The 22,500-nt window shown below is 48.9% G+C and overlaps 1 protein-coding gene across 3 annotated transcripts in view; it reads right to left on the bottom strand.

The window, feature by feature from the left end:
* unc5cb (unc-5 netrin receptor Cb) overlaps window positions 1-22,500 on the bottom strand; it is a 202,612-nt gene that overhangs the window by 83,944 nt on the left and 96,168 nt on the right. The gene's annotated exons all lie outside the window — the stretch shown is intronic.

Genomic DNA, 22,500 nt, shown 5'->3' with positions numbered 1-22,500 from the left:
GGAGGGAGAGAGAGAGAGAGAAGAGAGTAGAAGAGAGAGAGAGAGAGAGAAGGAGAGAGGGAGGGAGGGAGTAATGGAAAGAGGTAGGATAGAGGGTTAGAGAGATAGAGAGAGAGAGAGAGAAGAGAGTAGAAGAGAGAGAGAGAGAGAGAGAGAGAAGGAGAGAGGGAGGGAGGGAGTAATGGAAAGAGGGAGGATAGAGGGTTAGAGAGAGAGAGAGAGAGAGAGAGAGAGAGAGAGAGAGAGAGAGAGAGAGAGAGAGAGAGGAATAGGTGGACATACAACAAGGCAACAGTGTGTTATTACCATCATCTTTGCATGGGATTATTGTATACCACTCTGCACACTGTGGCATCCCTATCATTTGATAGTCTGGAATGTTTACACAAGTGTATTTTAAAGCCCAGGAAGTTTCTGGGATTCCTCCCAGGCAGACAGGATTTAAGGACCGGCCTGGCTGGCCTAACCACATGCAGCTAATGCTGACTCTACTGCCAGGGAATGGGAAGGGAGAGCAGAGGAGAAGAGAGAAAATGAGAACCAGAGTTCATGGGTTGAGAGGGAGGAGGCCCTTTCTAAACGTTCTCTCACACACACAGCCGATCTTACGACGACGACCCCAGGCTTTTGGCCCCGTTTAGTCCATTCCTGGGATAGTTCAGCTGCAGACAGATATACGCTTCCCTGTTATTACACCTGTCTTTCATCTCATACTGTCTTAAATGACACATGCAGGGGAGCGCACACACACACACACACACAGGAGAGCACACACACACACACAGGAGAGCACACACACACAAACACACACAGGAGAGCACACACACACACAAACTCTGGCTAAGTTACCGACTCTTTAAAGAGAGAGAGATGAAGCCAATTCTCCATTTATTACCTCCAGAACTGTTCTATTCTTACCATTGAACCGGTCGACATCAATTATAGAGAGAGAGAGAGAGACAGAGCGAGAGAGAGAGAGAGAGATACGGAGACAGAGATAGAGAGAGAGACAGAGCGAGAGAGATACGGAGACAGAGATAGAGAGAGAGAGAGAGACAGAGCGAGAGAGATATGGAGACAGAGAGACAGAGAGAGAGAGAGAGAGAGAGAGAGAGAGAGATACGGAGACAGAGATAGAGAGAGAGACAGAGCGAGAGAGATACGGAGACAGAGATAGAGAGAGAGAGAGACAGAGCGAGAGAGATATGGAGACAGAGAGACAGAGAGAGAGAGAGAGAGAGAGAGAGAGAGAGATAGAGAGAGAGAGAGAGGGATGGCATAAAGGTTTATCAGCATCATCAGTAATTCTTCGCTGTCCCTTAATCTCTCTTCTCTCTCTCTCTGGTGTGCGGACATGCTGGAGCCTTGTTGTCTGACAGACGCTGCCAGGTCCCCCTGACAGACGCTGCTGCAGTCTGAGTAGTAAATAGTGCCTGTGTGGATATCTATCTGTCTCTTCTAGCTAATGTCCAAATGTTATCTCCTCCCTCTCTCAACCACAGATTGGAGCTGATCGCTCAGAAAATAAAGGCTGGAGGAGCCTTCAATCATCCATGTGACCAGGTTAATGTGTGTGTGTGTGTGATTGTGTCCAGAGCAGTGTGTCTTTTCATCACCGTAGGCGCTAAATCACTCCTCGCTCTCCTCAGCTCTTGATCTGGTGCTAATTGAGGAGTAGCAGTAAACCCTGAGTGACCTCTAACCCTTAGCTGTGACCTCTTTTCCTCACAGGTGTGTGTGGATGGATTGAGTAGTCAGCACTCAGTCCGACAGGCAGGAGAGAAGAGCTGTGCTGAGTGATGGGTTCATTCATTTCCATATTTATTTTAATGGCTTGTAACAACACAAGGGCAGTCACTACTTTCCATCAGGGCCATGGCCCACTCTATACCCAGGCCCAAGGACCCTGACACAGGAGCAGTGGAAGAAAAGCCAGGAAAGTCATTAAAGACTGTGTTAGCCTCCTTTCACCCTTCATTCCTACTATCTCTCCATCTCTTTTGTTCCCTCGCTCCCTCTCTCTTCCCACTGTGTCTGACTGTGGGGTTGGGAGATCAGAAACTAGCATCAAGGAATTCAATGTTGTTGCGTGCACACACACACACACACACACACAAACAAAACTCTCAAATTCAAAAACTTGCAGAGCGCAAGAAATAATGAATATAAAGGGAATGAAACCAGCCCTCCAGTGCAAAAAGAAACCACATGACAAAATGAAAGACCCCGACTCTTACACAATCTGCCGGGCCCTCGCTGTCTAGTCAATAGAATATAGAGCAACATCAAGCTCAGAGTAACAGCACTATCTTCTCCAGATCTCTCTCCTTCCCCCTCTCTATCCCCTTTTCTATCTCTCCCGCTCTCTCCTTCCCCCTCTCTATCCCCTTTTCTATCTCTCCCGCTCTCTCCTTCCACTTTTCTATCTCTCCTGCTCTCTCCTTCCCCCTCTCTATCTCTCCCGCTCTCTCCTTCCACTTTTCTATCTCTCCCGCTCTCTCCTTCCCTCTCTCTATCCCCTTTTCTATCTGTCCCGCTCTCTCTTTCCCCTTTTCTATCTGTCCGGCTCTCTCTTTCCCCTTTTCTATCTGTCCCACCCTCTCCTTCCCCTTTTCTATCTGTCCCGCCCTCTCCTTCCCCTTTTCTATCTGTCCCGCTCTCTCCTTCCCCTTTTCTCTGTCCCTCTCTCTCCTTCCCCTTTATCTGTCCTGCCCTCTCCTTCCCCTTTTCTATCTCTCCCGCTCTCTCCTTCCCCCTCTCTATCCCCTTTTCTATCTGTCCCGCTCTCTCTTTCCCCCTCTATCCCCTTTTCTATCTGTCCCGCTCTCTCCTTCCCCCTCTCTATCCCCTTTTCTATCTGTCCCGCTCTTTCCTTCCCCCTCTCCTTCCCCTTTTCTATCTGTCCCGCTCTCTCTATCCACTTTTCTATCTGTCCCGCTCTCTCCTTCCCCCTCTATCCCCTTTTCTCTGTCCCGCTCTCTCCTTCCCCCTCTCTATCCCCTTTTCTATCTGTCCCACTCTCTCCTTCCCCCTCTCTATCCCCTTTTCTATCTGTCCCGCCCTCTCCTTCCCCCTCTCTATCCCCTTTTCCATCTGTCCCGCTCTCTCCTTCCCCCTCTATCCCACCCTCTCCTTCCCCTTTTCTATCTGTCCCGCTCTCTCTATCCCCTTTTCTATCTATCCCGCTCTCTCCTTCCCCCTCTATCCCCTTTTCTATCTGTCCCGCTCTCTCCTTCCCCCTCTCTATACCCTTTTCTATCTGTCCCGCCCTCTCCTTCCCCTTTTCTCTGTCCCTCTCTCTCCTTCCCCCTCTCCTTCCCCTTTATCTGTCCTGCCCTCTCCTTCCCCTTTTCTATCTCTCCCGCTCTCTCCTTCCCCCTCTCTATCCCCTTTTCTATCTGTCCCGCTCTCTCTTTCCCCCTCTATCCCCTTTTCTATCTGTCCCGCTCCCTCCTTCCCCCTCTCTATCCCCTTTTCTATCTGTCCCACTCTCTCCTTCCCCCTCTCTATCCCCTTTTCTATCTGTCCCGCTCTCTCCTTCCCCCTCTCTATCCCCTTTTCTATCTGTCCCGCTCTCTCCTTCCCCCTCTATCCCACCCTCTCCATCCCCTTTTCTATCTGTCCCGCCCTCTCCTTCCCCTTTTCTATCTCTCCCGCTCTCTCCTTCCCCCTCTCTATCCCCTTTTCTATCTGTCCCGCCCTCTCCTTCCCCTTTTCTCTGTCCCTCTCTCTCCTTCCCCCTCTCCTTCCCCTTTATCTGTCCTGCCCTCTCCTTCCCCTTTTCTATCTGTCCCGCCCTCTCTATCCCCTTTTCTATCTGTCCCGCTCCCTCCTTCCCCCTATCTATCTCTCCCGCTCTCTCCTTCCACTTTTCTATCTCTCCCGCTCTCTCCTTCCCTCTCTCTATCCCCTTTTCTATCTATCCCACCCTCTCCATCCCCTTTTCTATCTGTCCCGCCCTCTCCTTCCCCTTTTCTATCTCTCCCGCTCTCTCCTTCCCCCTCTCTATCCCCTTTTCTATCTCTCCCGTTCTCCTTCCACTTTTCTTTCTCTCCCGCTCTCCTTCCCCCTCTCTATCTCTCCCGCTCTCTCCTTCCACTTTTCTATCTCTCCCGCTCTCTCCTTCCCTCTCTCTATCCCCTTTTCTATCTGTCCCGCTCTCTCTTTCCCCTTTTCTATCTGTCCGGCTCTCTCTTTCCCCTTTTCTATCTGTCCCACCCTCTCCTTCCCCTTTTCTATCTGTCCCGCCCTCTCCTTCCCCTTTTCTATCTGTCCCGCTCTCTCCTTCCCCCTCTCTATCCCCTTTTCTATCTGTCCCGCTCTCTCCTTCCCCTTTTCTCTGTCCCTCTCTCTCCTTCCCCTTTATCTGTCCTGCCCTCTCCTTCCCCTTTTCTATCTCTCCCGCTCTCTCCTTCCCCCTCTCTATCCCCTTTTCTATCTGTCCCGCTCTCTCTTTCCCCCTCTATCCCCTTTTCTATCTGTACCGCTCTCTCCTTCCCCCTCTCTATCCCCTTTTCTATCTGTCCCGCTCTTTCCTTCCCCTCTCCTTCCCCTTTTCTATCTGTCCCGCTCTCTCTATCCACTTTTCTATCTGTCCCGCTCTCTCCTTCCCCTCTATCCCCTTTTCTATCTGTCCCGCTCTCTCCTTCCCCCTCTCTATCCCCTTTTCTATCTGTCCCACTCTCTCCTTCCCCCTCTCTATCCCCTTTTCTATCTGTCCCGCCCTCTCCTTCCCCCTCTCTATCCCCTTTTCCATCTGTCCCGCTCTCTCCTTCCCCCTCTATCCCACCCTCTCCTTCCCCTTTTCTATCTGTCCCGCTCTCTCTATCCCCTTTTCTATCTATCCCGCTCTCTCCTTCCCCCTCTATCCCCTTTTCTATCTGTCCCGCTCTCTCCTTCCCCTCTCTATACCCTTTTCTATCTGTCCCACCCTCTCCTTCCCCTTTTCTCTGTCCCTCTCTCTCCTTCCCCCTCTCCTTCCCCTTTATCTGTCCTGCCCTCTCCTTCCCCTTTTCTATCTCTCCCGCTCTCTCCTTCCCCCTCTCTATCCCCTTTTCTATCTGTCCCGCTCTCTCTTTCCCCCTCTATCCCCTTTTCTATCTGTCCCGCTCCCTCCTTCCCCCTCTCTATCCCCTTTTCTATCTGTCCCACTCTCTCCTTCCCCCTCTCTATCCCCTTTTCTATCTGTCCCGCTCTCTCCTTCCCCCTCTCTATCCCTTTCTATCTGTCCCGCTCTCTCCTTCCCCCTCTATCCCACCCTCTCCATCCCCTTTTCTATCTGTCCCGCCCTCTCCTTCCCCTTTTCTATCTCTCCCGCTCTCTCCTTCCCCCTCTCTATCCCCTTTTCTATCTGTCCCGCCCTCTCCTTCCCCTTTTCTCTGTCCCTCTCTCTCCTTCCCCCTCTCCTTCCCCTTTATCTGTCCTGCCCTCTCCTTCCCCTTTTCTATCTCTCCCGCTCTCTCCTTCCCCCTCTCTATCCCCTTTTCTATCTGTCGCACTCTCTCTTTCCCCCTCTATCCCCTTTTCTATCTGTCCCGCTCCCTCCTTCCCCCTCTCTATCCCCTTTTCTATCTGTCCCACTCTCTCCTTCCCCCTCTCTATCCCCTTTTCTATCTGTCCCGCTCTCTCCTTCCCCCTCTATCCCACCCTCTCCTTCCCCTTTTCTATCTGTCCCGCCCTCTCCTTCCCCTTTTCTATCTCTCCCGCTCTCTCCTTCCCCCTCTCTATCCCCTTTTCTATCTGTCCCGCTCTCTCTTTCCCCCTCTCCTTCCCCTTTTCTATCTGTCCCGCTCTCTCCTTCCCCCTCTCTATCCCCTTTTCTCTGTCCCGCTCTCTCCTTCCCCTTTTCTATCTGTCCCTCTCTCTCCTTCATCCTCTCCTTCCCCTCTATCTGTCCCACTCTCTCCTTCCCCTTTTCTATCTGTTCCGCTCTCTCCTTCCCCTTTTCTATCTGTCCCGCTCTCTCCTTCCCCCTCTCTATCCCCTTTCTATCTGTCCCTCTCTCTCCTTCCCCCTCTCCTTCCCCTCTATCTGTCCCACTCTCTCCTTCCCCTTTTCTATCTGTCCCGCCCTCTCCTTCCCCTTTTCTATCTGTCCCGCTCTCTCCTTCCCCCTCTCTATCCCATTTTCTATCTGTCCCGCTCTCTCCTTCCCCTTTTCTATCTGTCCCACTCTCTCCTTCCCCTTTTCTATCTGTCCCACCCTCTCCTTCCCCTTTTCTATCTCTCCCGCTCTCTCCTTCCCCCTCTCTATCCCTTTTTCTATCTGTCCCGCTCTCTCCTTCCCCTTTTCTATCTGTCCCGCTCTCTCCTTCCCCCTCTCTATCCCCTTTTCTATCTGTCCCGCTCTCTCCTTCCCCTTTTCTATCTGTCCCGCTCTCTCCTTCCCCCTCTCTATCCCCTTTTCTATCTGTTCCGCTCTCTCCTTCCCCTTTTCTATCTGTCCCACTCTCTCCTTCCCCTTTTCTATCTGTCCCGCTCTCTCCTTCCCCCTCTCTATCCCCTTTTCTATCTGTTCCGCTCTCTCCTTCCCCTTTTCTATCTGTCCCGCTCTCTCCTTCCCCTTTTCTATCTGTCCCTCTCTCTCCTTCCCCCTCTCCTTCCCCTCTATCTGTCCCGCTCTCTCCTTCCCCTTTTCTATCTGTTCCGCCCTCTCCTTCCCCTTTTCTATCTGTCCCACTCTCTCCTTCCACCTCTATCCCACTCTCTCCTTCCACCTCTATCCCCTTTTCTATCTGTTCCGCCCTCTCCTTCCCCTTTTCTATCTGTTCCGCCCTCTCCTTCCCCTTTTCTATCTGTCCCGCCCACTCCTTCCCCTTTTCTATCTGTCCCGCCCTCTCCTTCCCCTTTTCTATCTCTCCCGCTCTTTCCTTCCCCCTCTCTATCCCCTTTTCTATCTGTCCCGCTCTCTCTTTCCCCCTCTCTATCCCCTTTTCTATCTGTCCCGCTCCCTCCTTCCCCTTTTCTATCTGTCCCGCTCTCTCCTTCCCCCTCTCTATCCCCTTTTCTATCTGTCCCGCTCTCTCCTTCCCCTTTTCTATCTGTCCCGCTCTCTCCTTCCCCCTCTCTATCCCCTTTTCTATCTGTTTCCGCTCTCTCCTTCCCCTTTTCTATCTGTCCCGCTCTCTCCTTCCCCTTTTCTATCTGTCCCGCTCTCTCCTTCCCCCTCTCTATTCCTTTATCTATCTCTCCCTCGCTGCTCCAAGGCACCAACAGCGTATGGGGTAAGTTGTCCTCACACTCAAGTCTATAATGTTGCAGCACGGCTATATCATTACAGTGGGCTAAATTTGTTTCCGCTATATAGTACTAGCCTAGCATTGTGCTTGGTGGGAGTTGGGGAGTGAGGGGGGCCAGCCCAATGCGTAGCCCCCCTCCCCGTCTACGGGGCCTCATTCTGGGGGAGCGTTCCCATTGACGCTCTCGCCTGACCTTGGTGCTTTGATGGTGATGGAGGCCCAGTGGGATGGACTGCTATCACCACGGTGATCTGAGAGCCAGACTGCACCCTGTTACGCCTCCAGGCTACAGCGTTACAGCTGACACTGAGGCTCCCACCAGAAAACAGTCGCGCTGGACGTGCGAGACAGGAAACACAACTCTCAGACAGAGAGAAGAATTCAACCTTGACAGGAAAGGGAAAGAAACTGTAGCTAGACTTTCAACTCCAAACAACAGCTAGCTAATCGCCTGTAACCACCATTTTGGCTGTCTCTGATGGTGTTGCATATTTCTAAATGACTGTATAACTTATTGGCATACTCATTGGGATTATGCTTGGAAACTGTTGTTTTGTTTAGAATTATTACTTTCCTGTAATCATTTATTTAATAAGCTATATGTCTGAACTGTGTTATATGCAATATAGATTTCCCCAAGCTTTTCCCAAGATTTTAATCTGATATTTTAAATTGCTTCCATATTTTATACTGTTTAAATTTTTATAAACTATCTCCTAGCAGCACTTTTATTCAAATGCTATTTTGTTCCATAATTGGAGAGTTTTTCTCATTTGTATTGTGCGTCGTATTACTGAATATTTCAAGACCCCAAATTAATATTACTTGAATATTAACTTGATACTCGCACATCCCCCACAACGTAGAGTGCACTGTAAGGAATAAAAACAAATAGTATGTGTGTTTTGGAGGACAATGAATGAACATACAGTGGGGAGAACAAGTATTTGATACACTGCCGATTTTGCAGGTTTTCCTACTTACAAAGCATGTAGAGGTCTGTAATTTTTATCATAGGTACACTTCAACTGTGAGAGACGGAATCTAAAACAAACATCCAGAAAATCACATTGTATGATTTTTAAGTAATTCATTTGCATTTTATTGCATGACATAAGTATTTGATCACCTACCAACCAGTAAGAATTCCGTCTCTCACAGACCTGTTAGTTTTTCTTTAAGAAGCCCTCCTGTTCTCTACTCATTACCTGTATTAACTGCACCGGTTTGAACTCGTTACCTGTATAAAAGACACCTGTCCACACACTCAATCAAACAGACTCCAAACTCTCCACAATGGCCAAGACCAGAGAGCTGTGTAAGGACATCAGGGATAAAATTGTAGACCTGCACAAGGCTGGGATGGGCTACAGGACAATAGGCAAGCAGCTTGGTGAGAAGGCAACAACTGTTGGCACAATTATTAGAAAATGGAAGAAGTTCAAGATGACGGTCAATCACCCTCGGTCTGGGGCTCCATGCAAGAGCATTGAAGATGGGTCGTGGCTGGGTCTTCCAGCATGACAACGATCCGAAACACACAGCCAGGGCAACTAAGGAGAGGCTCCGTAAGAAGCATCTCAAGGTCCTGGAGTGGCCCAGCCAGTCTCCAGACCTGAACCCAATAGAACATGTTTGGAGGGAGCTGAAAGTCCGTATTGCCCAGCGACAGCCCCGAAACCTGTAGGATCTGGAGAAGGTCTGTATGGAGGAGTGGGCCAAAATCCCTGCTGCAGTGTGTGCAAACCTGGTCAAGAACTACAGAAAACGTATGATCTCTGTAATTGAAAACAAAGGTTTCTGTACCAAATATTAAGTTCTGCTTTTCTGATGAATCAAATAATAATGTCATGCGATAAAATGCTAATTAATTACTTAAAAATCATACAATGTGATCTTCTGGATTTGTGTTTTAGATTCCGTCTCTCACAGTTGAAGTGTACCTATGATAAAAATTACAGACCTCTACATGCTTTGTAAGTAGGAAAACCTACAAAATCGGCAGTGTATCAAATACTTGTTCTCCCCACTGTATATTCTTAAACCTGAATTCCTCTTCAGAGCAAAGAACATGCTCAGACGATGAGCAGTGCCTCCAGAAAGTATTCATACCCCTCGACTTATTCCATCATTTGTTGTGTTCCAGCCTAAATTCTAAATGGATTAAAACAAAACAAAATTCTCACCCATCTTCATACAATACCTCATAATAACAAAGTGAAAATATATTCTTGTACATTTTTGCAAATGTACTGAAAGTGAAATACAGAAATATCTCATTATGCCTAAGTATTCAATCCCCTGAGTCGATACATGTTAGAATCACCTTTGGAAGTGATTACAGCTGTGAGTCTTTCTGGGTAAATCTCAGAGATTTACACGTCTGGATTGTACAATATTTGCATATGATTCTTTTCTAATTCTTCCAGCCCTGTCAAGTTGGTTGTTGATCATTTCTAGACAGCCATTTCCAAGCCGGTATCTTTGTAGTGACTGGGTGTAATTGATACACCATCCAAGGTGTAATTAATAACCATGCTCAAAGGGTGGTCTGGAGAAGTGTCATTTTTTTGTTGATTTTTTGTCCATCTACCAATAGGTTCCCTTCTACGGAGGCATAGGAAAACCACCCTGGTCTTTGTGATTGAATCTGTGGTTGAAATTCACTGCTCATCTGAGGGATCTTACAGATAATTGTATGTACTGGGAACGGAGTTGGGTTAGTCATTCAAAAATCATGTTAAACACTATTAGTCCATGCAACTTATTATGTGATTTGTTAAGCACATTTTTTGAACCTGAACTTATTTATGCTTGCCATAACAAAGGGGTTGAATACTTATTGACTCAAGACATTTAATATTTTAATCCATGTGTAAACATTTCGAAAAACATCATTTATGTGTTGTGTGTTGTCCAGTGACACAAAATCTCATTTGAATAAATGTTCAATTCAGGCTGTAACACAACAAAACGTGGAAAAAGTCAACGGGTGTGAAAACTTCCTGAACTGTAAATCTGAGGCGCAGAGGAGAAATATCCCATGGAAGTCCGTGTAAATGTCCAATATGTTCAAGGTGAAAAGAAAGGCAGAAGCCCCAGCAACCGCCCAGCCAGAGAGATGAGTGGCTACCACAGACAGTACAGACACGCTGTGTGTGTGTGTGTGTCATGTGATACAGTCAGCAAGCAGATCAAGGACAGACGACAGATGATCACACGGTGACAGGCCCACATTAAAACGCAACCTGACATAAAACACACATCAGGACGCCAGCTGACGCCGTCAAATGTCTACCTTCGAACACGGGCCCGTACCAGCGCAACACACTCGTCAAGCGTAACGACCATGTGCCCTGCAGGCCTTTAATTCAGAGAGACCTCATTGATAGATTGACGGATAGCGCCATTGAGAATGGAATAGTCCGACCTATAAAGACAGGTTCCCCCGTGCTGCCCGACGCTACTTTGTGTACCACACAGACATTCACTGGCGTTTCTTACCTTGCAGCAGTGAGCTGTCCCTGTGTGTCTGTCTGTGGGGAGTAACTGAAGCAGACTTCAGTGGGTCTCTGTCACCACAGGACACACAGACTACTGCACATCACGGGATTTGCTTTGTGGAGGGAATGGTGTGTTGATGCAGACAGTGTCCCTCCTCTCTTAGGCATACCTCTTTGACGTGCACGAGTAGCTTGAAGATGCTCGGCGTTACTGTGCCGGGTTGCCTTTTGAGAAAGGGACAGACACGTCCTCTTTGGACCGTCAATGAGAGAAACAACAGTAAGATCCTTTTTATGACGGATTTATTTGTGAGGCGTCTGAACCGGACTCCATTTTGTTGCCACTGTGTGCCTGTTTGAGCCTACTGTATGGCTCAACTAGGTGAGTGTATGTGACGTGTCTCTGTTGGTCTGGGAATGTGCTTCCCCCCCCCCCCCCCCTATGGGTCTTTCTGTGGTGTTGCTGTATATTATACAGTTGCGCTGTATGTGTGATAACAGCTGGTGAATGCTCCTCCCTCACACCAGATAAGCACTATTCTATCCGTGCGCAACCAGATTATCGTCCCCAGGAAGGCACTCTATCAACCGGGGCCGCCTTTTTTTTCCCCTCCATCATGGAAGAGTCAAGCGTGAACGCGAATGAACACAGACATAAATCTTCACCCTCTTGTCTTCTCCTCTCCTCTTCTCTTCCCCACACACACCCCCTCTTTTCACTCACGCCATGATACATTCTCTCCTNACCACAGATTGGAGCTGATCGCTCAGAAAATAAAGGCTGGAGGAGCCTTCAATCATCCATGTGACCAGGTTAATGTGTGTGTGTGTGTGATTGTGTCCAAGCAGTGTGTCTTTTCATCACCGTAGGCGCTAAATCACTCCTCGCTCTCCTCAGCTCTTGATCTGGTGCTAATTGAGGAGTAGCAGTAAACCTGATTGACCTCTAACCCTTAGCTGTGACCTCTTTTCCTCACAGGTGTGTGTGGATGGATTGAGTAGTCAGCACTCAGTCCGACAGGCAGGAGAGAAGAGCTGTGCTGAGTGATGGTTTCATTCATTTCCATATTTATTTTAATGGCTTGTAACAACACAAGGGCAGTCACTACTTTCCATCAGGGCCATGGCCCACTCTATACCCAGGCCCAAGGACCCGACACAGGAGCAGTGGAAGAAAAGCCAGGAAAGTCATTAAAGACTGTTTAGCCCTCCTTTCACCCTTCATTCCTACTATCTCTCCATCTCTTTTGTTCCCTCGCTCCCTCTCTCTTCCCACTGTGTCTGACTGTGGGGTTGGGAGATCAGAAACTAGCATCAAGGAATTCAATGTTGTTGCGTGCACACACACACACACACACACACAAACAAAACTCTCAAATTCAAAAACTTGCAGAGCGCAAGAATAATGAATATAAAGGGAATGAAACCAGCCCTCCAGTGCAAAAGAAACCACATGACAAAATGAAAGACCCCGACTCTTACACAATCTGCCGGGCCCTCGCTGTCTAGTCAATAGAATATAGAGCAACATCAAGCTCAGAGTAACAGCACTATCTTCTCCAGATCTCTCTCCTTCCCCCTCTCTATCCCTTTTCTATCTCTCCCGCTCCTCTCTCCTTCCCCCTCTCTATCCCCTTTTCTATCTCCCCGCTCTCTCCTTCCACTTTTCTATCTCTCCTGCTCTCTTCCTTCCCCCTCTCTATCTCTCCCGCTCTCTCCTTCCACTTTTCTATCTCTCCCGCTCTCTCCTTCCCTCTCTCTATCCCCTTTCTATCTGTCCCGCTCTCTCTTTCCCCTTTTCTATCTGTCCGGCTCTCTCTTTCCCCTTTTCTATCTGTCCCACCCTCTCCTTCCCCTTTTCTATCTGTCCCGCCCTCTCCTTCCCCTTTTTCTATCTGTCCCGCTCTCTCCTTCCCCTTTTCTCTCTGTCCCTCTCTCTCTCCTCTCCTTCCCCTTTATCTGTCCTGCCCTCTCCTTCCCCTTTCTATCTCTCTCTCCCGCTCTCTCCTTCCCCCTCTCTATCCCCTTTTCTATCTGTCCCGTCCCGCTCTCTCTTTCCCCCTCTATCTATCCCCTTTTCTATCTGTCCCGCTCTCTCCTTCCCCCTCTCTATCCCCTTTTCTATCTGTCCCGCTCTTTCCTTCCCCCTCTCCTTCCCCTTTTCTATCTGTCCCGCTCTCTCTCTATCCACTTTTCTATCTGTCCCGCTCTCTCCTTCCCCCCTCTATCCCCTTTTCTCTGTCCCGCTCTCTCCTTCCCCCTCTCTATCCCCTTTTCTATCTGTCCCACTCTCTCCTTCCCCCTCTCTATCCCCTTTTCTATCTGTCCCGCCCTCTCCTTCCCCCTCTCTATCCCCTTTTCCATCTGTCCCGCTCTCTCCTTCCCCCTCTATCCCCCCCTCTCCTTCCCCTTTTCTATCTGTCCCGCTCTCTCTATCCCCTTTTCTATCTATCCCGCTCTCTCCTTCCCCCTCTATCCCCTTTTCTATCTGTCCCCGCTCTCTCCTTCCCCCTCTCTATAACCCTTTTCTATCTGTCCCGCCCTCTCCTTCCCCTTTTCTCTGTCCCTCTCTCTCCTTCCCCCTCTCCTTCCCCTTTATCTGTCCTGCCCTCTCCTTCCCCTTTTCTATCTCTCCCGCTCTCTCCTTCCCCCCTCTATCCCCTTTTCTATCTGTCCCGCTCTCTCTTTCCCCCTCTATCCCCTTTTCTATCTGTCCCGCTCCCTCCTTCCCCCTCTCTATCCCCTTTTCTATCTGTCCCACTCTCTCCTTCCCCCTCTCTATCCCCTTTTCTATCTGTCCCGCTCTCTCCTTCCCCCTCTCTATCCCCTTTTCTATCTGTCCCGCTCTCTCCTCTCTTCCCCCTCTATCCCCACCCTCTCCATCCCCTTTTCTATCTGTCCCGCCCTCTCCTTCCCCTTTTCTATCTCTCCCGCTCTCTCCTTCCCCCTCTCTATCCCCTTTTCTATCTGTCCCGCCTCTCCTTCCCCTTTTCTCTCTGTCCCTCTCTCTCCTTCCCCCTCCTTCCCCTTTATCCCCTTTATCTGTCCTGCCCTCTCCTTCCCCTTTTCTATCTGTCCCGCCCTCTCTATCCCCTTTTCTATCTGTCCCGCTCCCCTCCTCCCCCTATCTATCTCTCCCGCTCTCTCCTTCCACTTTTCTATCTCGCCCTCTCTCTCCCGCTCTCTCTCCTTCCCTCTCCTATCCCCTTTTCTATCTATCCCCCCCCTCTCCATCCCCTTTTCTATCTGTCCCGCCCTCTCCTTCCCCTTTTCTATCTCTCCCGCTCTCCTCCTTCCCCCTCTCTATCCCCTTTTCTATCTCTCCCGTTCTCCTTCCACTTTTCTTTCTCTCCCGCTCTCCTTCCCCCTCTCTATCTCTCCCGCTCTCTCCTTCCACTTTTCTATCTCTCCCGCTCTCTCCTTCCCTCTCTCTATCCCCTTTTCTATCTGTCCCCGCTCTCTCTTTTCCCCTTTTCTATCTGTCCGGCTCTCTTTCTCTTCCCCTTTCTATCTGTCCCACCCTCTCCTTCCCCTTTTCTATCTGTCCCGCCCTCTCCTTCCCCTTTTCTATCTGTCCCGCTCTCTCCTTCCCCCTCTCTATCCCCTTTTCTATCTGTCCCGCTCTCTCCTTCCCCTTTTCTCTGTTCTCTGTCCCTCTCTCTCCTTCCCCTTTATCTGTCCTGCCCTCTCCTTCCCCTTTTCTATCTCTCCCCGCTCTCTCCTTCCCCCTCTCTATCCCCTTTTCTATCTGTCCCGCTCCTCTCTCTTCCCCCTCTATCCCCTTTTCTATCTGTACCGCTCTCTCCTTCCCCCTCTCTATCCCCTTTTCTATCTGTCCCCGCTCTTTCCTTCCCCCTCTCCTTCCCCTTTTCTATCTGTCCCGCTCTCTCTATCCACTTTTCTATCTGTCCCGCTCTCTCCTTCCCCCTCTATCCCCTTTTTCTATCTGTCCCGCTCTCTCCTTCCCCCTCTCTATCCCCTTTTCTATCTGTCCCACTCTCTCCTTCCCCCTCTCTATCCCCTTTTCTATCTGTCCCCGCCCTCTCCTTCCCCCTCTCTATCCCCTTTTCCATCTGTCCCGCTCTCTCCTTCCCCCTCTATCCCACCCTCTCCTTCCCCTTTTCTATCTGTCCCGCTCTCTCTATCCCCTTTTCTATCTATCCCCGCTCTCTCCTTCCCCCTCTATCCCCTTTTCTATCTGTCCCGCTCTTCCTCTTCCCCCTCTCTATACCCTTTTCTATCTGTCCACCCTCTCCTTCCCCTTTTCTCTGTCCCTCTCTCTCCTTCCCCCTCTCCTTCCCCTTATCTGTCCTGCCCTTCTCCTTCCCCTTTTCTATCTCTCCCCTCTCTCTCCTTCCCCCTCTCTATCCCCCTTTTCTATCTGTCCCGCTCTCCTCTTTCCCCCTCTATCCCCTTTTCTATCTGTCCCGCTCCCTCCTTCCCCCTCTCTATCCCCTTTTCTATCTGTCCCACTCTCTCCTTCCCCCTCTCTATCCCCTTTCTATCTGTCCCGCTCTCATCCTTCCCCCTCTCTATCCCCTTTTCTATCTGTCCCGCTCTCTCCTTCCCCCTCTATCCCACCCTCTCCATCCCCTTTTCTATCTGTCCCGCCCTCTCCTTCCCCTTTTCTATCTCTCCCCTCCTCTCCCCTCTCTCCTTCCTTCCCCCTCTCTATCCCCTTTTCTATCTGTCCCGCCCTCTCCTTCCCCTTTTCTCTGTCCCTCTCTCTCCTTCCCCCTCTCCCTTCCCCTTATCTGTCCTGCCCTCCTCCTTCCCCTTTTCTATCTCTCCCCGCATCTCCTTCCCCCTCTCTATCCCCTTTTCTATCTGTCGCACTCTCTCTTTCCCCCTCTATCCCCTTTTCTATCTGTCCCGCTCCCTCCTTCCCCCTCTCTATCCCCTTTCTATCTGTCCCACTCTCTCCTTCCCCCCTCTCTATCCCCTTTCTATCTGTCCCGCTCTCTCCTTCCCCCTCTATCCCACCCTCTCCTTCCCCTTTTCTATCGTCCCGCCCTCTCCTTCCCCTTTTCTATCTCTCCCGCTCTCATCCTTCCCCTCTCTATCCCCCTTTTTCTATCTGTCCCTCCCTCTCTCTTTCCCCCCTCTCCTTCCCCTTTTCTATCTTCCCGCTCTCCTCCTTCCCCCTCTCTAATCCCCTTTTCTCTGTCCCGCTCTCTCCTTCCCCTTTTCTATCTGTCCCTCTCTCTCCTTCATCCTCTCCTTCCCCTCTATCTGTCCCACTCTCCTCCTCCCCCGTTTTCTATCTGTTCCGCTCTCTCCTTCCCCTTTTCTATCTGTCCCGCTCTCCTCCTTCCCCCTCTCTATCCCCTTCTATCTGTCCCTCTCTCTCCTCCTTCCCCCTCTCCTTCCCCTCTATCTGTCCCACTCTCTCCTTCCCCTTTCTATCTGTCCCGCCCTCTCCTTCCCCTTTTCTATCTGTCCCGCTCTCTCCTTCCCCCTCTCTATCCCATTTTCTATCGGTCCCGCTCTCTCCTTCCCCTTTTCTATCTGTCCCACTCTCTCCTTCCCCTTTTCTATCTGTCCCACCCTCTCCTTCCCCTTTTCTATCTCTCCCGCTCTCTCCTTCCCCCTCTCTATCCATTTCTATCTTCCTTATCTTCCCCTTTTCTATCTGTCCCGCTCTCATCCTTCCCCCTCTCTATCGATCCCCTTTTCTATCTGTCCCGCTCTCTCCTTCCCCTTTTCTATCTTTCCCGCTCTCTCCTTCCCCCTCTCTATCCCCTTTTCTATCTGTTCCGCTCTCTCCTTCCCCTTTTCTATCTGTAACCACCTCTCTCCTTCCCCTTTTCTATCTGTCCCGCTCTCTCCTTCCCCAGTCTCTATCACCCCTTTTCTATCTGTCGTCCGCTCTCTCCTTCCCCTTTTCTATCTGTCCCGTCTCTCCTTCCCCTTTTCTATCTGTCCCTCTCGCCTCTCCTTCCCCCTCTCCTTCCCCTCTATCTGTCCCGCTCTCCTCCTTCCCCTTTTCTATCTTTCCGCCCTCTCCTTCCCCTTTTCTATCTGTCCCACTCTCTCCTCCACCTCTAGCCACTCTCTCCTTCCACCTCTATCCCCTTTTCTATCTGTTCCGCCCTCTCCTTCCCCTTTTCTATCTGTTCCGCCCTCTCCTCCCTTTTCTATCTGTCCCGCCCACTCCTTCCCCTTTTCTATCTGTCCCGCCCTCTCCTTCCCCTTTTCTATCTCTCCCCGCTCTTTCCTTCCCCCCTCTCTATCCCCTTTTCTATCTGTCCCGCTCTCTCTTTCCCCCTCTCTATCCCCTTTTCTATCTGTCCCGCTCCCTCCTTCCCCTTTTCTATCTGGTCCCGCTCTCTCCTTCCCCCTCTCTATCCCCTTTTCTATCTGTCCGCTCTCTCCTTCCCCTTTTCTATCTGTCCCGCTCTCTCCTTCCCCCCTCTCTATCCCCTTTTCTATCTGTTCCGCTCTCTCTCCTTCCCCTTTTCTATCTGTCCCCGCTCTCTCCTTCCCCTTTTCTATCTGTCCCGCTCTCTCCTTCCCCCTCTCTATTCCTTATCTATCTCTCCCTCGCTGCTCCAAGGCACCAACAGCGTATGGGGTAAGTTGTCCTCACACTCAAGTCTATAATGTTGCAGCACGGCTATATCATTACAGTGGGCTAAATTTGTTTCCGCTATATAGTACTAGCCTAGCATTGTGCTTGGTGGGAGTTGGGGAGTGAGGGGGGCCAGCCCAATGCGTAGCCCCCCTCCCCGTCTACGGGGCCTCATTCTGGGGGAGCGTTCCCATTGACGCTCTCGCCTGACCTTGGTGCTTTGATGGTGATGGAGGCCCAGTGGGATGGACTGCTATCACCACGGTGATCTGAGAGCCAGACTGCACCCTGTTACGCCTCCAGGCTACAGCGTTACAGCTGACACTGAGGCTCCCACCAGAAAACAGTCGCGCTGGACGTGCGAGACAGGAAACACAACTCTCAGACAGAGAGAAGAATTCAACCTTGACAGGAAAGGGAAAGAAACTGTAGCTAGACTTTCAACTCCAAACAACAGCTAGCTAATCGCCTGTAACCACCATTTTGGCTGTCTCTGATGGTGTTGCATATTTCTAAATGACTGTATAACTTATTGGCATACTCATTGGGATTATGCTTGGAAACTGTTGTTTGTTTAGAATTATTACTTTCCTGTAATCATTTATTTAATAAGCTATATGTCTGAACTGTGTTATATGCAATATAGATTTCCCCAAGCTTTTCCCAAGATTTTAATCTGATATTTTAAATTGCTTCCATATTTTATACTGTTTAAATTTTTATAAACTATCTCCTAGCAGCACTTTTATTCAAATGCTATTTTGTTCCATAATTGGAGAGTTTTTCTCATTTGTATTGTGCGTCGTATTACTGAATATTTCAAGACCCCAAATTAATATTACTTGAATATTAACTTGATACTCGCACATCCCCCACAACGTAGAGTGCACTGTAAGGAATAAAAACAAATAGTATGTGTGTTTTGGAGGACAATGAATGAACATACAGTGGGGAGAACAAGTATTTGATACACTGCCGATTTTGCAGGTTTTCCTACTTACAAAGCATGTAGAGGTCTGTAATTTTTATCATAGGTACACTTCAACTGTGAGAGACGGAATCTAAAACAAACATCCAGAAAATCACATTGTATGATTTTTAAGTAATTCATTTGCATTTTATTGCATGACATAAGTATTTGATCACCTACCAACCAGTAAGAATTCCGTCTCTCACAGACCTGTTAGTTTTTCTTTAAGAAGCCCTCCTGTTCTCTACTCATTACCTGTATTAACTGCACCGGTTTGAACTCGTTACCTGTATAAAAGACACCTGTCCACACACTCAATCAAACAGACTCCAAACTCTCCACAATGGCCAAGACCAGAGAGCTGTGTAAGGACATCAGGGATAAAATTGTAGACCTGCACAAGGCTGGGATGGGCTACAGGACAATAGGCAAGCAGCTTGGTGAGAAGGCAACAACTGTTGGCACAATTATTAGAAAATGGAAGAAGTTCAAGATGACGGTCAATCACCCTCGGTCTGGGGCTCCATGCAAGAGCATTGAAGATGGGTCGTGGCTGGGTCTTCCAGCATGACAACGATCCGAAACACACAGCCAGGGCAACTAAGGAGAGGCTCCGTAAGAAGCATCTCAAGGTCCTGGAGTGGCCCAGCCAGTCTCCAGACCTGAACCCAATAGAACATGTTTGGAGGGAGCTGAAAGTCCGTATTGCCCAGCGACAGCCCCGAAACCTGTAGGATCTGGAGAAGGTCTGTATGGAGGAGTGGGCCAAAATCCCTGCTGCAGTGTGTGCAAACCTGGTCAAGAACTACAGAAAACGTATGATCTCTGTAATTGAAAACAAAGGTTTCTGTACCAAATATTAAGTTCTGCTTTTCTGATGAATCAAATAATAATGTCATGCGATAAAATGCTAATTAATTACTTAAAAATCATACAATGTGATCTTCTGGATTTGTGTTTTAGATTCCGTCTCTCACAGTTGAAGTGTACCTATGATAAAAATTACAGACCTCTACATGCTTTGTAAGTAGGAAAACCTACAAAATCGGCAGTGTATCAAATACTTGTTCTCCCCACTGTATATTCTTAAACCTGAATTCCTCTTCAGAGCAAAGAACATGCTCAGACGATGAGCAGTGCCTCCAGAAAGTATTCATACCCCTCGACTTATTCCATCATTTGTTGTGTTCCAGCCTAAATTCTAAATGGATTAAAACAAAACAAAATTCTCACCCATCTTCATACAATACCTCATAATAACAAAGTGAAAATATATTCTTGTACATTTTTGCAAATGTACTGAAAGTGAAATACAGAAATATCTCATTATGCCTAAGTATTCAATCCCCTGAGTCGATACATGTTAGAATCACCTTTGGAAGTGATTACAGCTGTGAGTCTTTCTGGGTAAATCTCAGAGATTTACACGTCTGGATTGTACAATATTTGCATATGATTCTTTTTCTAATTCTTCCAGCCCTGTCAAGTTGGTTGTTGATCATTTCTAGACAGCCATTTCCAAGCCGGTATCTTTGTAGTGACTGGGTGTAATTGATACACCATCCAAGGTGTAATTAATAACCATGCTCAAAGGGTGGTCTGGAGAAGTGTCATTTTTTTGTTGATTTTTTGTCCATCTACCAATAGGTTCCCTTCTACGGAGGCATAGGAAAACCACCCTGGTCTTTGTGATTGAATCTGTGGTTGAAATTCACTGCTCATCTGAGGGATCTTACAGATAATTGTATGTACTGGGAACGGAGTTGGGTTAGTCATTCAAAAATCATGTTAAACACTATTAGTCCATGCAACTTATTATGTGATTTGTTAAGCACATTTTTTGAACCTGAACTTATTTATGCTTGCCATAACAAAGGGGTTGAATACTTATTGACTCAAGACATTTAATATTTTAATCCATGTGTAAACATTTCGAAAAACATCATTTATGTGTTGTGTGTTGTCCAGTGACACAAAATCTCATTTGAATAAATGTTCAATTCAGGCTGTAACACAACAAAACGTGGAAAAAGTCAACGGGTGTGAAAACTTCCTGAACTGTAAATCTGAGGCGCAGAGGAGAAATATCCCATGGAAGTCCGTGTAAATGTCCAATATGTTCAAGGTGAAAAGAAAGGCAGAAGCCCCAGCAACCGCCCAGCCAGAGAGATGAGTGGCTACCACAGACAGTACAGACACGCTGTGTGTGTGTGTGTGTCATGTGATACAGTCAGCAAGCAGATCAAGGACAGACGACAGATGATCACACGGTGACAGGCCCACATTAAAACGCAACCTGACATAAAACACACATCAGGACGCCAGCTGACGCCGTCAAATGTCTACCTTCGAACACGGGCCCGTACCAGCGCAACACACTCGTCAAGCGTAACGACCATGTGCCCTGCAGGCCTTTAATTCAGAGAGACCTCATTGATAGATTGACGGATAGCGCCATTGAGAATGGAATAGTCCGACCTATAAAGACAGGTTCCCCCGTGCTGCCCGACGCTACTTTGTGTACCACACAGACATTCACTGGCGTTTCTTACCTTGCAGCAGTGAGCTGTCCCTGTGTGTCTGTCTGTGGGGAGTAACTGAAGCAGACTTCAGTGGGTCTCTGTCACCACAGGACACACAGACTACTGCACATCACGGGATTTGCTTTGTGGAGGGAATGGTGTGTTGATGCAGACAGTGTCCCTCCTCTCTTAGGCATACCTCTTTGACGTGCACGAGTAGCTTGAAGATGCTCGGCGTTACTGTGCCGGGTTGCCTTTTGAGAAAGGGACAGACACGTCCTCTTTGGACCGTCAATGAGAGAAACAACAGTAAGATCCTTTTTATGACGGATTTATTTGTGAGGCGTCTGAACCGGACTCCATTTTGTTGCCACTGTGTGCCTGTTTGAGCCTACTGTATGGCTCAACTAGGTGAGTGTATGTGACGTGTCTCTGTTGGTCTGGGAATGTGCTTCCCCCCCCCCCCCCTATGGGTCTTTCTGTGGTGTTGCTGTATATTATACAGTTGCGCTGTATGTGTGATAACAGCTGGTGAATGCTCCTCCCTCACACCAGATAAGCACTATTCTATCCGTGCGCAACCAGATTTATCGTCCCCAGGAAGGCACTCTATCAACCGGGCCGCTTTTTTCCCCTCCATCATGGAAGAGTCAAGCGTGAACGCGAATGAACACAGACATAAATCTTCACCCCTCCTTTCTCCTCTCCTCTTCTCTTCCCCACACACCCCTCTTTTCACTCACGTCCATGATACATTCTCTCCTCTCCTCTTCCACTGTCCTCCACTCATCTCCACTCCTTGTTTCTGTCGGCCCGCTTCTCTCCCGATGTTGACGACAAAAAGGGTACGCCATGTAGTGAGCAGGGGAGCAGGACAAAATAAATTTCCCCCCGAGGAATGTTCAACAGAAGGGAATGCTTTTAGTGAAATCCAATGGGCCTATGAGGTGATCTATATAGGACTTGTGTAAGACCACACAGTCACGCAAAGTGTCACAAGATGGCGTGCAATGTCAATCAGAGCCGCCTACTCATGTGTTCCAAGCACATCTCCCCAATTACATTGATTGAACATAAATCAATGCTTAAGACTCTCTTCAAATCTATATGGATGACTCTGTTCTCACAAACACTGAACCATTAAAACACTACCATAAACAACACACAACGGATGCACTGTGCCATCTCCTTTCATCTTTCTCATCTTCTTCCCCATATACACTAATGTAGAGAGAGAGAGAGAACTAGAGCTTCCACCCCCCCCCCCCCCCCCCCCCCCCCTTCCAACACGGATGGGGCTAGGAGCCCCAGATACTGAGTAGCATTACAGGCCCAGTGACCCCTCCCCTCCCCTGTGCTCTCTATTGAAGAGTGCTAAACATACTCATATTTCATCCCCTGGGACCCAGGAACGGGGGGGGGGGGAGAGAGAGAGAGAGAGAGAGAGAGAGAGAGAGAGAGAGAGAGAGAGAGAGAGAGAGAGAGAGAGAGAGAGAGAGAGAGAGAGAGAGGCATGAGAGTAGGGGGAGAGAGAGGGTTAGAGAGAGAAGGGGGGCTAGAGGGTAGCAGGGGGAGAGAGAGAAAAGGGGGCTAGAGAGTAGCAGGGGAGAGAGAGAGAAGGGGGCTAAGAGAGTAGCAGGGGAGAGAGAGAGAAGGGGGCTAGAGTAGCAGGGGAGAGAGAGAGAAGGGGACTAGAG

Source organism: Oncorhynchus kisutch, linkage group LG23 (genome assembly GCF_002021735.2).
Source record: "Oncorhynchus kisutch isolate 150728-3 linkage group LG23, Okis_V2, whole genome shotgun sequence".
In the NCBI taxonomy this organism is placed as follows: domain Eukaryota; kingdom Metazoa; phylum Chordata; class Actinopteri; order Salmoniformes; family Salmonidae; genus Oncorhynchus; species Oncorhynchus kisutch.
The sequence above is the reverse complement of the archived record's forward strand: the minus strand, read 5'-3'. Positions and strand labels throughout refer to the sequence as shown.